The 6254-nt window shown below is 41.0% G+C and overlaps 1 pseudogene; it reads right to left on the bottom strand.

Moving 5' to 3' along the window:
- Positions 1–968: 968 nt before the first annotated feature.
- Positions 969–3123, bottom strand: LOC124514232 (elongin-A-like; annotated as a pseudogene).
- Between the last annotated feature and the right edge of the window lie 3131 nt (positions 3124–6254).

Raw genomic sequence — 6254 nt, 5'->3', positions numbered from 1 at the left:
ATGAAACTTTATTTGCATTTGCCTAACTATGATTCTGAGGCTATTCCATTTATTCAAACTCTAAACACTTCAACTCTCAACTATGTTTCCTGATACTAACTCACATTTGTTAATATCTGTTCATTTTTAAATTCAATAATCGTTTTTCACGCCAACTATTTTGAGGCTTATTACAGTACATCTTATGGGGTGCCTGGGTGGCTCAGTTGGTTGAGCGTCTGACTTCAACCCGGGTCATCATCTCACAGTTCGTGGGTCCGAGCCCCACGTCAGGCTCTGTGCTGACAGCTCAGAGCTTGGAACCTGTTTCAGATTCTGTGTCTCCCTCTCTCTGCCCCTCCCCTGTTCACGCTCTGTCTCTGTCTCAGAAATAAACATTAATAAAATTAAAAAAAAATAAAGTACTTATTATTTTCAGATTGTTTTCAAACACAGGTGGGTTAACAGCTATAAGAATGGACATTATTAACATTTTATTCTAGCCTGGTTTGATCAAAGTACTTTGATTTTTTATTTAAATAAAGTTTTGAAACGTTAGCAATTTGAAAACTTCTGTTCTTTACTAAGAACTAAGCTATCCTATGATTCCTTAAATGAAAAAAAATAATTTAAAAACACTTGTTTGCTTTGTACGTATGTGTGGTGAGACCTACAAATGTGTGTGGGAAATGCCAGTTTAAACAATGGTGTAAAGAAAATTGTTAAATAAAAGTAAATTTGGACCCAAGAAGCACTTTTTACAAAATATCCTTGAAAAGTTATGACTGAAGGATCACACTTCTAAGTTTTTTCGTTAGCATGTAAACTGCGTTCCTGAAAAATTTCTAGGTTTAAAGGAGACATAGCATTTCATTTTGCAGTTGCTAATACCATGTGCTCATTAAAAATAGGGACTCCATACATGTTGATGATCTGGCTGTCAAGGGAAGATGTCAGAAAGTCACCAGCAAGTATTTGTAACATCAACTTTATTTCTCTTTTCTGCTCTTAGTAGTTTTGAGAAGATAGGCACTTGGAGAACCAGAATATACCTGCATCTTAGAATTCATTCTGAGTTCAGTAAGTCAACTTCTTTTTCCTGGGGTGAAGAGAATGCTCTGTGTTTTGTTGGAAGGAGAACACCAATTTGAGGGCAGGAGGTGGATGGTAATGGACCTCTAACCTCAGAAAAAGAAGTCTGATAACACTGGTAATGCCTCAGTGGGGACCTTTCCAACTTGGCAGAAGTAGCTCCACTTGGCTGTAGCTTCTCTGACTTGTCTTCCTTCACTTTAGATAATTTCTGAATGGAGTCCATGTTTTTTTTTACCTAGTGCTTTTAGAATATTATTTTTGTATGTGTTGTTTTTCTTCAAGTGCAGTGATTAAACTTTCCATAAAAATGAAATTGTCTTTTACTTCCAGGGCTGGACATAGTCAAGGTATGACTCCAAAGACATGATGGGATGCTTGAATTAATCATCCATATCTTCCTCAACTTCAGGGAGGGAGACCACTGACTTTATCCAAATTAGAAGTCTTAAGAAGTTTCTCTTCTTAAGTCTTTAGGTTGTTAGAAACCTCTTTTACCCTGGCCCCCTCTCCTGTGTTTACAACCTCTGGAATTTGCTTGTTTGGTTCGGTTTTCGCTGACACTATGTTTGAGCTTTTTAAGATGGTTGTCTAAAGCAACCTCCAAGGGAAGTAAAAAATTCTTGAGAATTTTGCCTTTTCTTTCCTTCTTTCTTGATACCACTAAAGGGTGGTTTCTCCTTTGCTTCATCCCTTTGAGTGGCCTTTGACTTTCTTCTATGGATACCACCTTGTGGGATTTCTTGCTGATCAAAGCAGGAGGATTTTCCATCCCCTTTGGTATCCTTCAAAAGTTTGTTCCTTGTGGGTCAGTTTGTGCTCCTTATTTTGACCCACAGCCCCTTTCCTCTGGGGCTCACTCAGGTGCTATTATTGACTGAGCCCCAGACTGTCCTGGGAGGTATTTGTGTGACCAGGCTTCTGGTGTGGAACAGTGGGTTGCTGGTCCTCCACTGGAGATCCGGACCATTGTCCACAAACACTTGATGAGGACAGGTGGATGATGGAGGGGTCTGAACATGGCAGTAATCAGAAGATTCCTGGACTGAGAAATAGGAATAGGAAGAAGTTGGTGAAACTCTGGGGCACCTCTTCCTCTCATCTCTCCTCTCAAGATTGTGAGACACTTTGTGAGGTATTTCCAGGTCTGAGTTTTCTAAGTTTTGTTGTTGTTGTCTTTTTTCCCTGTCTGTGATCGAGGATGTGGATTGGCTGTTGGAGGCTTTTCTATTTTCTTGGTAGTCCTTCTCTATGTCCTACTCCTTCTGAAGGTCCTCTCTGGGGCACGTTCAACCATTACCCAGCCATCAAAAACTACATGGAGCTAGAATGTATTATGCTAAGCGATATACGTCAATCAGAGAAAGACAAATACCATAAGATTTTTCTCTTATGTGAAATTAAGAAACAAAACAGATGAATGTATGGGGAGACAAGGTGGGAGAGAAGAGAGGGAAACAAACCATAAGAGACTTTCTTCAAGTTTTTAATGTTTATTTATTTTTCAGAGGGAGAGAGAGAGAGAGAGAGAGAGTGTGAGCAGGGGAGGGGCAGAGAGAGAGGGAGACACAGAATCCAAAGCAGCCTCCAGGCTCTGAGCTATCAGCACAAAGCCCAACGTGGGGCCAAACTCACTAACCATGAGATCATGACCTGTGCTGAAGTCAAACAGTTAACCGATTGAGCCACCCAGGTGTTCCCACCAGAGACTTTTAATGATAGAGAACAAAATATGGGTTGACAGAGGGAGGTGGGTGGGAGGGTGGGCTAGATGGGTGATGGTTACTAAAGAGGGCATTTGTGATGAGCCCTGGGTGTTGCATGTAAGTGATCATAGAATTCTACTCCTGAAACCCATATCACACTGTATGTTAACGAACTAAAATTTAAAATAAAAAGCAGAATAAAACAAAAAATGATGGCTCTTTTTCAAGTCCTTTTCATCAGTTTCAAACGTCTGGTTATACAGAAACCAGCTTATTCCCCTGGGCCACTGAGTCCCTGGCAAAACTTCCAATGCTGGTGTTTTCACAGGTTATTTACTCTTCTCATGACCGCTCTCCACAACAATGGCTACTGTAACAGGCAAGGTGGAGCGTTTCTTTACATATTTCCATAGCTTCCTAGGGTCCAGGTTTGCAGCCAGGCTTGCCTACAGCTTCTCCACCATTTGGAGCACCAGCCCGGCCACCAGCAGTGTCACCATCCCAGCAGGGAGGGGGCCGGTACAGTCCTGTGATTGCAGCTCTGGTCTCCACGCATCCTTGGTGGGGACTGAGGTGCTACTGGCCACATGTGGGCTTCACACCTGGGCCCGGGTGTGCATGCCACTGGGAACCACTCGGTCTGGGCCTACTGGCTCCTGCCAGGCCTTTGGGCAGCCACACATCTGGCCTGGAACAACTTGCCAATGTGTCACCCCAGACTAAAGGAAACCCCAGCACTTGGGCTTACAAATCTTAACCACGTATTACCTCCACTTCTGCAAAGGAGTTGTGGGTCATGCCCGAATGAGACACCTGTTGATGGCCCCTGGGCTGGCTGGCCCGCTCTCAGACCAGAGAGTCAGCAAGATCAACCCCTCAGTAGTGACCACCCTAGACGGAGGCTATGTGCCAGTGGTTAGCTTAATTTTAGCCTCACTACAACCTGAGGAAATGGGTTATATTATCTCCATTTTACAGATTATACAACTGAGGCTCAGGGAGATCAAATTCACTGTCACACAGTCACATAACAGAAGTGAAGAAGGAGCATAAGGCAAGCTGACAGGCCCACAAACAGCCCCTCACCCCCAGGTGGGACATGTTTGATCTTCCTCGGACTCTCTTGACTGCCCTAGAACAAAGAAAAGAGGAAAAACAAATGGTTAACTGATAGAGATCATAGTCCTACAGGACCTCCGTTTCCATCTATTTACAAATATCTTAGGAAATCACAAGAAAAAAACAATCTCATCAATAGCCTAATCTCCAGAAACCTATAGACTCTGTTTCCTGGAGCCCAAACATCACCCCTCCATAAGGATGTGGGGAACAAAGGCAGAAGGAAATGGCAGATAGAATTAAATTTCCTTATAACCTGCAGCCCAGTGACAGATACTTGAGGCTGGCAGAGTAAAATGTTTCTCCAGGAACTCCCTATTTCTTAATGCTAATGATTTGCTAGAAGGCAAACAACCTTAGCTTGACAATGGCTAGGCCTCCAGTATCCTGTGAGTCTTCCTTAGCATATGAAAATCTCACTGGAAACTTCCCCTGGACTTTACCTTCCCATCTCTCCTCCTGATCTGGGGGCAGCTCTTCCTGCCCGTGGGTCCTATCACCTTGCTTTAATAAAATCCCCATTTTGCACTAGAGACGTCTTTAAGAATTCTTTCTTGGCCGTTGGCTCCATACCCCACCAACCCCACTGTCATCCCAAAAACCTCATCAGAAGCAAAGTTACAATTTGATCCTAAGCAGTGTTAGGTCTTGTGTCTGCACCCAGAGTAATAACCCATGTGTTTTGCTTTTAGCCCCAAAGCAGTGTCCGATACATAGGCACCAAATAAATTTGCTTGAAGGAATGAAAAAGTGAATCAATGGTCATTTGCTGTAATGAGCCTGCCCATCAGCAGTGGGACTTAAGCTAGGCCAGCCTAAAACACTCTCCCTAAGGGGACCTATTCTTAGCCTGAAAGATTAATCTTTAGTCTCATACTCACAACTAAAAAGAACAACTAAATAATCTTCAAATGGCATCCTTGACTGCACCTCCTTTGATTGGATCAAGAAAGATCAGATTAGATCCCAGCCAGATCTCCAGCGACAGGTGGAAACCTGGCCTGAGGTCTCACCCACAGTGAAAACCCAATGGTTCCTCCTCCTTATCTTTTTCCTTTTTATATAGACTTTATTTTTTAGGGCAGTTTTAGATTCACAGCAAAATTGAGCAGAACTATAGAGTTCCCATGTGCCCCCTGTCCCCACACATGCAGAACCTCCCACCCCACCAGAGTGGTACACTTGTTGTAATTGATGAACCTACATTAGAACGTCATTATCACTGAAATTCCATAGTTTAAATAGGGTTTACTCTTAGGGTCATACATTCTATGGGTTTTGACAAGTGTGTAATGGTACATATACACATTATAACATCATATAGAACAATTTTACCACCTTAAAAGTCCTCTGTGCTTTGCCTATCCATACACTTTCCAATAACACTATACCACTTCCTGGATAATGCAAGTACTTTATAATAATACAATATTCCAATTCCTTTTTCCCATACCTTGTATCACAGTTGTCATTCATTTCATTTATACTTATGTAAGTAAATACATGCATATATGTATATAAGTCATTTAAGCAAACATTAACATACATACAAGCATATAAATGAAAACATGCTTTCTAACATTAAACAAATTGTTTTCTGTTAGATAACTGAGAACAAGAAAAGCATGCATTTCTTAATGATCTTCCTTTCTTTAAATAGTTCTGAGTTTCTGACTTATATTAGTTTCCTTCTCTCTGAATAATTTCTTTTTAATATTTTACGCAAGGTAGAATTTGTACATCAAATTCTTTCAAAGTTTGTTTGTCTTGAAAATTCTTATATATCTCATCTACGTTTTTTTAAGTAAGCTCTATGCCCACATTGGAGCTTGAACTCATGACCCTGAAATCAAGAGTCACATGTTCTACCGACTTAGCCAGCCAGGCACCCCTCTCATTTACTTTTGAAAGATAATTTTTCAGTTTACAGAATTCTAGGTTGATGAATTTTTCTCTCAAGAGTTTATTTCACTCCATTGTCTTTTCCTTGCATGGTTTCTGAGGAGAAGTCCTATGTAATTCTTATCTATACTTCTATACAGGTAAAGTGTCTTTTACCAATGGCTTCTTTCAGAATTTTTTTCTTTATCTTTGATGTTCTGCAATTTGAGTGAAACACACCTAGGTGTAGTTTTCAGTTGTTTGTGTGTTTTGGTTTCTTTCTTTTCTTTTCTTTTTTTTTTTTTTTTTTTTTTTTTTTTGGATTTTTGTCTTGTTTGATGGTCACTGGGCTTTTGGGATCTCTGAATTGGTTTCTGACATTGAATTAGGGGAAATTCTCTGTAATTATTTATTCAAATATTTCTTCTGTTCCTTTCCTCCTCTCCGTCTTCCCGCCCTACCTCTCCTATCTCTCTC

This window comes from Lynx rufus, unplaced genomic scaffold (genome assembly GCF_022079265.1).
Source record: "Lynx rufus isolate CCGP_SWC_20201006 ecotype Redwood Valley unplaced genomic scaffold, mLynRuf1.p SCAF_2, whole genome shotgun sequence".
Lineage (NCBI taxonomy): Eukaryota > Metazoa > Chordata > Mammalia > Carnivora > Felidae > Lynx > Lynx rufus.
The sequence above is the reverse complement of the archived record's forward strand: the minus strand, read 5'-3'. Positions and strand labels throughout refer to the sequence as shown.